The sequence below is a fragment of the Cetorhinus maximus genome, chromosome 9 (genome assembly GCF_964194155.1).
Source record: "Cetorhinus maximus chromosome 9, sCetMax3.hap1.1, whole genome shotgun sequence".
Taxonomy (NCBI): domain Eukaryota; kingdom Metazoa; phylum Chordata; class Chondrichthyes; order Lamniformes; family Cetorhinidae; genus Cetorhinus; species Cetorhinus maximus.
This window is the reverse complement of record NC_135887.1, coordinates 120,059,528-120,067,811: the sequence shown is the minus strand read 5'-3', so window position 1 is coordinate 120,067,811 and position 8,284 is coordinate 120,059,528. Positions and strand designations below refer to the sequence as shown.

General features: G+C 41.9%; 1 non-coding gene across 1 annotated transcript; it reads left to right on the top strand.

Moving 5' to 3' along the window:
- Positions 1-4,332: 4,332 nt before the first annotated feature.
- LOC144685105 (small nucleolar RNA SNORA5) lies at positions 4,333-4,421 on the top strand. Its single transcript, XR_013577624.1, has one exon. It is a non-coding gene; the product is annotated as a small nucleolar RNA SNORA5 (small nucleolar RNA).
- The last annotated feature ends 3,863 nt before the right edge of the window (positions 4,422-8,284 follow it).

Sequence of the window (8,284 nt, the reverse complement as noted above, 5' to 3'; positions counted from 1 at the left end):
GACCAGTTGGGCGGAATGTCCAATTTCTGTACAGTAAATTTTATGTAATTAAGTGATTGCTCCTTTTTAACAAGAAAAGATTGATTCAAAGCTTCAATGTGGTTCCCCATAAATTTGCTTTACTCTAATTAGCTTAATGGAATCAAAGAAAATTACAGCAGAGAATGAGGCCATTCGACCCACCTGCAATCCAGTTAATCTCACTCCGTGGCTTTTTCCCCATATCCCTGAATTTTCTTATTTCAATTCAGTTCTCCTTTGAAGGCTACTATTGAATCTGTATCCATCACCCTATCAGGCAGTGCTTTCCATACCCTAACCACTCGTTACGTAAAAGGGGATTTTCCTCACGTCACCCCTGGTACTTTTGCCAACCACCTTAAATCTGTGCCATTTAGTTCTCAACCCTTCAGACACCGGGAACAATGGATGGGGATTTTCCGGCCCCATCGCCGGTGAGGCGGCGGCCCAGCTAGACTTCCATGGACCGGAAGATCGCGGCGGCGGGCAGGTGCGGAAAATCCCGCGCAATGGATGGGATTTTCTGGCCCTGACACCGGCAGACATCATCGCAGGTGGGATGAGCCATCTCTCCAAATTCTCCTGTCCCGCCCGCGACCATGCCCGCCAGTGTCAGGGCCGGAAGATCCCGGCCAATGTCCCTTAAGCCGCTCTGTCTACACCCTCCGTGATTTTAAACGCCTCTATCAAGTCTCCTCTTAGCCTCCCCTGCTGAGGGGAACAGCCCCAGCTTCTCCAGTTTATTCACATAACTGTAACCACCCATCCCTAGAAACACTCTGCGCCTGATCGAAATTTCGGCACTTCCGTCCTTTGTTAAACAGGAGCTGCATTCTGCGTAATCTGAAATCAGCAACACCTTGTGCGAAATTAAGATTTGTTATTACTGAATTTGAACAAGGGTGTCACACAGAAATAAACCAGGCAACAACTTCCCTTCTGTGTGAAGGGAGTATGCAGCTCTTCCCTTGGTGATGAAAAAAAGCAGCCATCCATTTTATTTTAAATTGGCCAGTGAGAGCTGACTATACACAGGCTGCAGTGTGGTGTTTCACAGCCTGTAGTAAAAGTAGATTTGACTTTCCAGAACGTTTTGTATTACAGCGGAGGGACTTGTCATGTGAAAGCAGCAGGCTAGTGAAGAATCAAATACAGTAAACTCTCCAGAGCCATCAAGAGGAAAAATTAAATGCTTGTGGCTTCGCTAGCTATGGGAAACTCCACAAAAATCAGCTGAAGCGGCTTAAAGGTGAATTTCAAAAAGGTAATTAAAAAAGGTCACTGAGACAGATTTGATCATAAGTTATGTAATTAAGTGTTAGTTTAAGGATTCATATTTATAGGCTTTATAACAAGGTGGATTACTTATCTACAGGCATCTTAGAAACCAGCCTTTGGAACTCTGTACCCCAGACAGCTGTGGATGCTCAGTCACTGAACAGATTCAAGACGGAGTGAATAGATTTTTGGGCACTAAGGGAATTGAGGGGTTTGAGGATAGTGCAGAAGAGTGAAGCTGGAGTGGAACACCAGCCATAATCTAACTGAATTGCGGAGCAAGTCCGAGGGACCAAATGATCTAACCCTGCTCCTATTTCTTATGTTCTTACATTCACATAACCAACCCATTAAAGGGCCGAGAACAGAGGTAATGTTGTTACTAAACAGAAACAAATTTATTAAGGTTCTTGACTGGGGCAGAGATCACATCATATAGAAGACAAGTGTCTTTATTGGTAATACATGGTCCATGTGGTTTCCTGGACTGACTTAAATCACCTGTGGGGTTAGCAAATAAATTTCCTGGAATATTTTTCTCCTCTTTGCCCTGGGCTTTATCTCTGATTTTCTTTCTTTGCCTCTTGCATGGCCTCAGGAGAAGGGTATAGGGTTATGCTATGGTCGGAATACATTTCTGAAGAAGTGTCTAGTTATGATTTCCCAGGATTTTTCCAGTGGGGAATGTCTATTCTCTGGGTGTAAAAGGTCAGGAGAAAGAAATATTGCTAAAAAGAGAAACATATTTCCAACTGTTTGGACTCATCAGGATAAATGCAAGAATGTCAATTTCAAACAATCACAACAAGTTATGCTACAGGAGAAAAAGATGCTGATTGGTTGACAGTTTGATTCTGATTGACTGAGGCATTGCCATGGAGAAAGCAAGATGGAACTATAAGCTCCCCATACTTCTGGTAATTCATAAAAGGAGCAAAGTTTGAACGTATTTATTTTGTTTGTAGAGAACAGGCCTCTGCATATGAATGTATGTTACTTTTAGCAAGCATAAATAAGCCACATTAAGAGCTCAGCTGATTATCTTAAATTGGTTGTGAGTGTAGCTCGCGGAAGCATAAGACTTGGTCCACCTCAGGTCATGGAAAATAACTGGAGGATTTTCTCTGGCTCTCCGTTGTTTTCTCCATAGCAGGCCTCAGCCAATCAGAATCGACTTGCCAACCAATCAGCACCCTTTTCTCCTGTACTATACATTGTTGCGATTGTTTAAAATTTGGCATTCTTGCATTTGTCCTGATGAGTGCAAGACAAAAAGCTTCGGCAACATTTCTCTCTTTTCAGCAATATTCAAGTTTCGTATAACCAAACCATTGAGAGAAAGAAATATTAAAACAAGAACATCTCCAGGACGTGATTTCCCAAGGGTTAATATCTAGTCTAAGCTTGATAAGGTGGAGCTGCGAAACAACTCTCGATCATTACTCACAATGATTGGGAACTGAACTTGGGGGCAGGCTTTAAGTTTGTGTTTTGAACAAAGAACTCAATACGGCATTGGATATTTTATATTATGGTGATTTTTTTTTTGAAAATAAAGTCTTGTCAATGTAACATCCAGGGCCACATTAGGAAAAAAAGTATAAAGATGTTGTCAAAGAGCACCCATTGCAGCAGTCAAGGACAACTTGGTCAATTGAAAGTTAAAGTGCTACGTTGAGTCAATGTTGAACTGACCATTCGCTGGTGCTCATATGTATGAGGTTTTGGCTGGATCTTAAAGTAAAGGAGTAGATCTGTGCATGTTTATGTGTAACCTGGGATTACTGTGCGACAGTACTACCTGGTGTTTGCTTTTAATTCCTTGCTGATTTTTAAGTAAATGGAACTTATTCCAGAAATCTTTGTCTAGAATTGTTTATTCCACAAGTCTGAACCCTGTAAATTGTTTGACATAAAAAGGTCTCACATCAGTCAATGAGTTGGTGGCGGGGCAGCACCTATGGCACGACCCACAAGTAAGAGTCTATTTTACAACAGAGTCTATTTACTCAGCAAGCAATGTACGTTTAAACAGCAAACAGAGTCTACTTAAACTGTGTACTACAGAAAATCGAGCCTTCTTAAACTGTGCACTCTAGCAAATTGAGTCTATTCACCCTGAAAACAGAGTGTATTTTTAAAAAGTCTCTATGAACAGTAAACAAAATCATGATTGAAGCTGTAGCAAAGCCTCCCAATAAAAGCAGAGGAGACTTCTCCAGGACAACGCAATGAGTGGTGGATGGTTAAATAATACAAAATCAGTCCTGTCACTGATAGCAGCGCAATGTTCAGGCGTGATGGATGAGGGAAATTACTCCATCACCTAGATTCTGAGTGGCAAAAGCGGTGTCACTTTATGTAGCCAATAGTGTGTGGATTGGTATTCTTTTCTGGGACAATGGAAAATAAGGTTTCCCACATTCAGTTTTTGAATTAATAGGTATGTAACATATTACTTTCATTTATGATACCAAAAGACGCAGACTTAAACAAACATATTAATAAATTTGAAGATCTGAATGTAACATTTTATTTCCTACGCTTTTAACCTCAGCTCAGTGTGACTTTTCACCTCATATATAAATGCTTAGCACATCATTTATGTCATATTATTTGTGAATGGTAAAAGGTGTTGCAAATGTACTAGATTCATGGTTTTATGAATCATTAGTTACTTTAAAAACATTTTTTTTTATTGCCATCATGTTTTACTGCAAATTACAGCAAGGGCAGGATTTATGACTTACTAAGATTACAGAATTAAAGTCGAAGTGTAAGTGCTTTGCTGATGAAAGGCAATTGTCACGTGTTAATGAATGAACGGCATTTAATTTAGATGACAGATATAAAATAGTTTACAACATTTTATGGACAATTCATTAATCGTCCACATCACAAATTCTCGCTTAGTACGATGTTTTTATGTACAGTATTTCTATTTTATGGACTGTGAACGTGCATAAATCACTTAGCCAACAAGGAATGTGGCCAACAAGTCAACTAAACACTTGCAATTAGGTAAACACTGTTTGTAAATGAGCTGTACAAAAGCAATTCATTGGCAGAGAAGCTTTGTTTATAATGCCCTGATTCAAGAATTAATTTTGCCATTGACAGAAAATCTATTAGGTGCCCATATCAGGCCTTCTGACTACAGTTTACGGATCTTAGAAGCTGGCCCTTGATTCAAGTTCTTCTGGTGACTAGATGTCTGATGATTCCCTCACAGTCTTCACTCTCCTGTTTGAATGACCATAATACCCGGTCCGCCCTCAGGACATGAAACAAAACTGGAGGATTTTTGTATGACACTTGAAGACTCTCCAAATATTGAAAAAAAACCCTTGCATAATTGACAGATTGAAGTAATTTAAACCATATCAACTATATGCACAAAATTATTGTAAATTTAAACATTAACCTAATATAATGCTAACAGGTCAATTCTATGGGGCAATTGCTTCTGGCAGAGGCATTCAACTATTTACAACTTCAATTTGCTTTTCATGCAAGGGTGTGTGAAAATGATCCATCTGGGCTCCTCCCATGTCATATACAATGCTACTGGAAAATTAAAACATGTTGCGAGGGCCTCAGCTGCCCCCATTTTAGTTGCACCTGCTTTAGTCATCCTTCCCAATTTCTTGGCCTTTATTCTTGCTTTTCTTTCCCAGCTGAGACTTCTCTAATTATTCTTTACGAGCAGCAGCAGAAGTCTCAGTGAACAGTCTATTTCCGCAGCAAACAGCAAAGCAAACAAAAGCAAAATAGCACGGACGCCGGAAACCTGAAATAAAACCAGAAAATGCTGTCAATGCACAGCAGGTCAGGTAGTATCCGTGGACAGAGAAACAGAGTGAACGCTTTGGATTGAGGACCTTTCGTCAGAGCAGAGAAAAGCACACAAAGTCCATTTTCAGTGTCCATTTATAAAGAGCCTCCACAAACTGCAGCACACAGAAATTACAGCAACATCTCCTAATAAAAGCAAGGTAATTTCTCCAGCAAAATACAGTGAGTGGAGGATAGTTACATAACACAAATTATACGAGTAAACTCAATCCCAGTCATTTACAGCAGTTTGGCCTCTGGATACAATGACAGGGGAAATTTTCTAATCACCTTAATTCTAGTAGGCGATAGTGTCACTATATGCAGCCAAGAAAAAAATGGTTAATTTTCCAAGTGTGAACTTCTTTATTGGCTCTCAGGATGTGACTAAACATCGGCACGACTTCCCTGACAACCAAGAAGGTTTCTGGGCTACTTCAGAAAGCCTTCAATTAACCAGGTAGGTAACGGCTAGGGTCACATGTGCAGGCTAGAACAGGTAGTGCGTGGCAGGTTCCCTTCCCTGAAGCACAACAGTGAGCCAGTTGTGTTTTAAAATGGCAGTCCAACAGCTTTAATGTCATTCCATGAATTGCCAGATATCATGATTTGCCATGGTGGGGTTTATACTTACAGTCTCTGGGTTGCTCATCCAGTACAATAACCATTGCACTGACTGTGACAAAGGGCGGCACACAATGTGTTAACATACCTTTCTTCTTTACGGACACTGATTGATCTGTCCTTTTCCAAAAAAAAAAGAAAAGTTGCTTTGTTTAAAATTGTCCATCAAGTCTTGAAGGGTTTTGATAAGGTGGATGGGAAGAAACAATTTTCACCGGCAGGATACAGTCTCCTCTACATTGGAGAGACCAAACGCAAACTGGGCGACCGCTTTGCAGAACACCTGCGGTCTGTCCGCAAGAAAGACCCAAACCTCCCTGTCGCTTGCCATTTTAACACTCCACCCTGCTCTCTTGCCCACATGTCTGTCCTTGGCTTGCTGCATTGTTCCAGTGAAGCCCAACGCAAACTGGAGGAACAGCACCTCATCTTCCAACTAGGCACTTTACAGCCTTCCGGGCTGAATATTGAATTCAACAACTTTAGATCTTAAACTCCCCCTCCCCCCATCCCCACCCCGTTTCTTCCCCCTCCCCCCCCTTTTTTTTCAATAATTTATATAGATTCTTCTTTTCCTACCTATTTCCATTATTTTTAAATCTACAACTAATACCTTGTTAGTCTTTCTATCCCACCCCCACTAGAGCTGTACCTTGAGTATCCTGCCATCCATTCTTAATTAGCACTTTTCTTAGATAATATCACCACCTTCAACACCTCTTTGATCCTTTTGTCTGTGACATCTTTTGATTATCTGCTCCTATCACTGCTTGCTTGTCCCCACAACCACCCCACCCTCAACTTCTCTCTCCCCACGGCCCCCCACCTTAGATCAGCTTATATTTCACCTCTCTCCTAACTATACTTCAGTTCTGCCGAAGGGTCATGAGGACTCGAAACGTCGACTCTTTTCTTCTCCACCGATGCTGCCAGACCTGCTGAGTTTTTCCAGGTAATTCTGTTTTTGTTACAGATTTAAGATAATCAGCAAAAGATCCAGAAGGGAGATGTGGAGAAACATTTTTGCACAGTGAGCTGTCAGGATCTGGAATGAGCTGCCTGAAGCAAATTCAATAGTGACTTTCAAAAGGAAATTGGATAAATACTTGAAAGGGAGAAATATGTAGGACCATATGGAGAAACAGCATGGAAGTGAGACTAATTGTATTGAGTTGTACACAGTACCAAAATGACTCTTATCAAAGTCACAAATTACAACCTATGTGACTGCAACAACAGAAAATTATCTCTCTTTCTCAGCCTGTCTGCAGCCTTTGGCACAGTTGACCACATCATCCTCCTCCAATGCTTCTCCACAGTCATTCAGCTGAATCTGACTGCTCTCACCTCATTCTATTCTTATCTATCTAATCATAGCCAGAGAATTACCATCTGTGGGTTCACTTGCTGCTCCTGTACAGTTACCCCTGGTGTCCTCAAGGACCTATCCTTGGGTCCCTTCAATGTTTCATCTACATGCCGTCCCTGACATCATCCAAAAAACACTTCCGTTTCCACATGAACGCTGATGACGCCCATTTTGCCTCTCTTAACCCGTCCACTGTGTTTAAATTGTCAGGCTGTTTATCTGACATCCTGTACTGGATGAATAGAAATTTCCTCAATTAAACATTGGGAAGACTAAAGTCACTGATTGCCACACTCTGCTCCCTTGCCAACAATTCCATCTCTCTCCTGGCAACTTCTGAGGCTGATCCAGACTGTTCACAATCTCGGTGTTATATCCAGGGGATATAACGGGGCGAGGCGATGGCGTAGTGGTATTGTAGCTGGGCTGGTAATCCAGAGACCTCGGGTAATGCTCCAGGGACCAGGGTTTGAACCCCGCCACGGCAGATTGTGGAATTTGAAATCAATAAAAATCTGGAATTAAAAGTTTAATGATGACCATGAAACCATTGTCGATTGTTGGGAAAAACCCATCTGGTTCACTAATGACCTTTAGGGGAGGAAATCTGCTGTCCTTACCTGGTCTGGCCGACATGTGGCTCCAGATCCACAGCAATGTGGTTGACTCTTAACTGCCCTCTGAAATGGCCTAGCAAACCACTCAGTTGTATCAAACCGCTACAAAGTCACGAAAAAGGAATTAAACTGGACAGACCATCCAACATCGACCTAGGCACCAGAAACGACAATGGCAATCTCAGCCCTGTCGACCCTGCAAAGTCCTCTGGTGCCAAAATAGAGAGAGCTGTCTCACAGACTGGTCAAGCAACAGCCTGACATAGTCATCCTCATGGAATCATACCTTACAGACGATGTCCCAGACACCACCATAACCATCCCTGGGTATGTCCTGTCCCACCAGCAGGACAGACTCAGCAGAGGTGGCGGCACAGTGGTATACAGTCAGGTGGGAGTTACCCTGGGAGTCCTCAACAATGACTCCTGACCCGATGAAGTCTCATGGCATCAGGTCAAACATGGGCAAGGAAACCTCCTACTGTTTACCATGTACCGCCTTCCTTCAGCTGATGAATCAGTGCTCCTCCATGTTGAACAT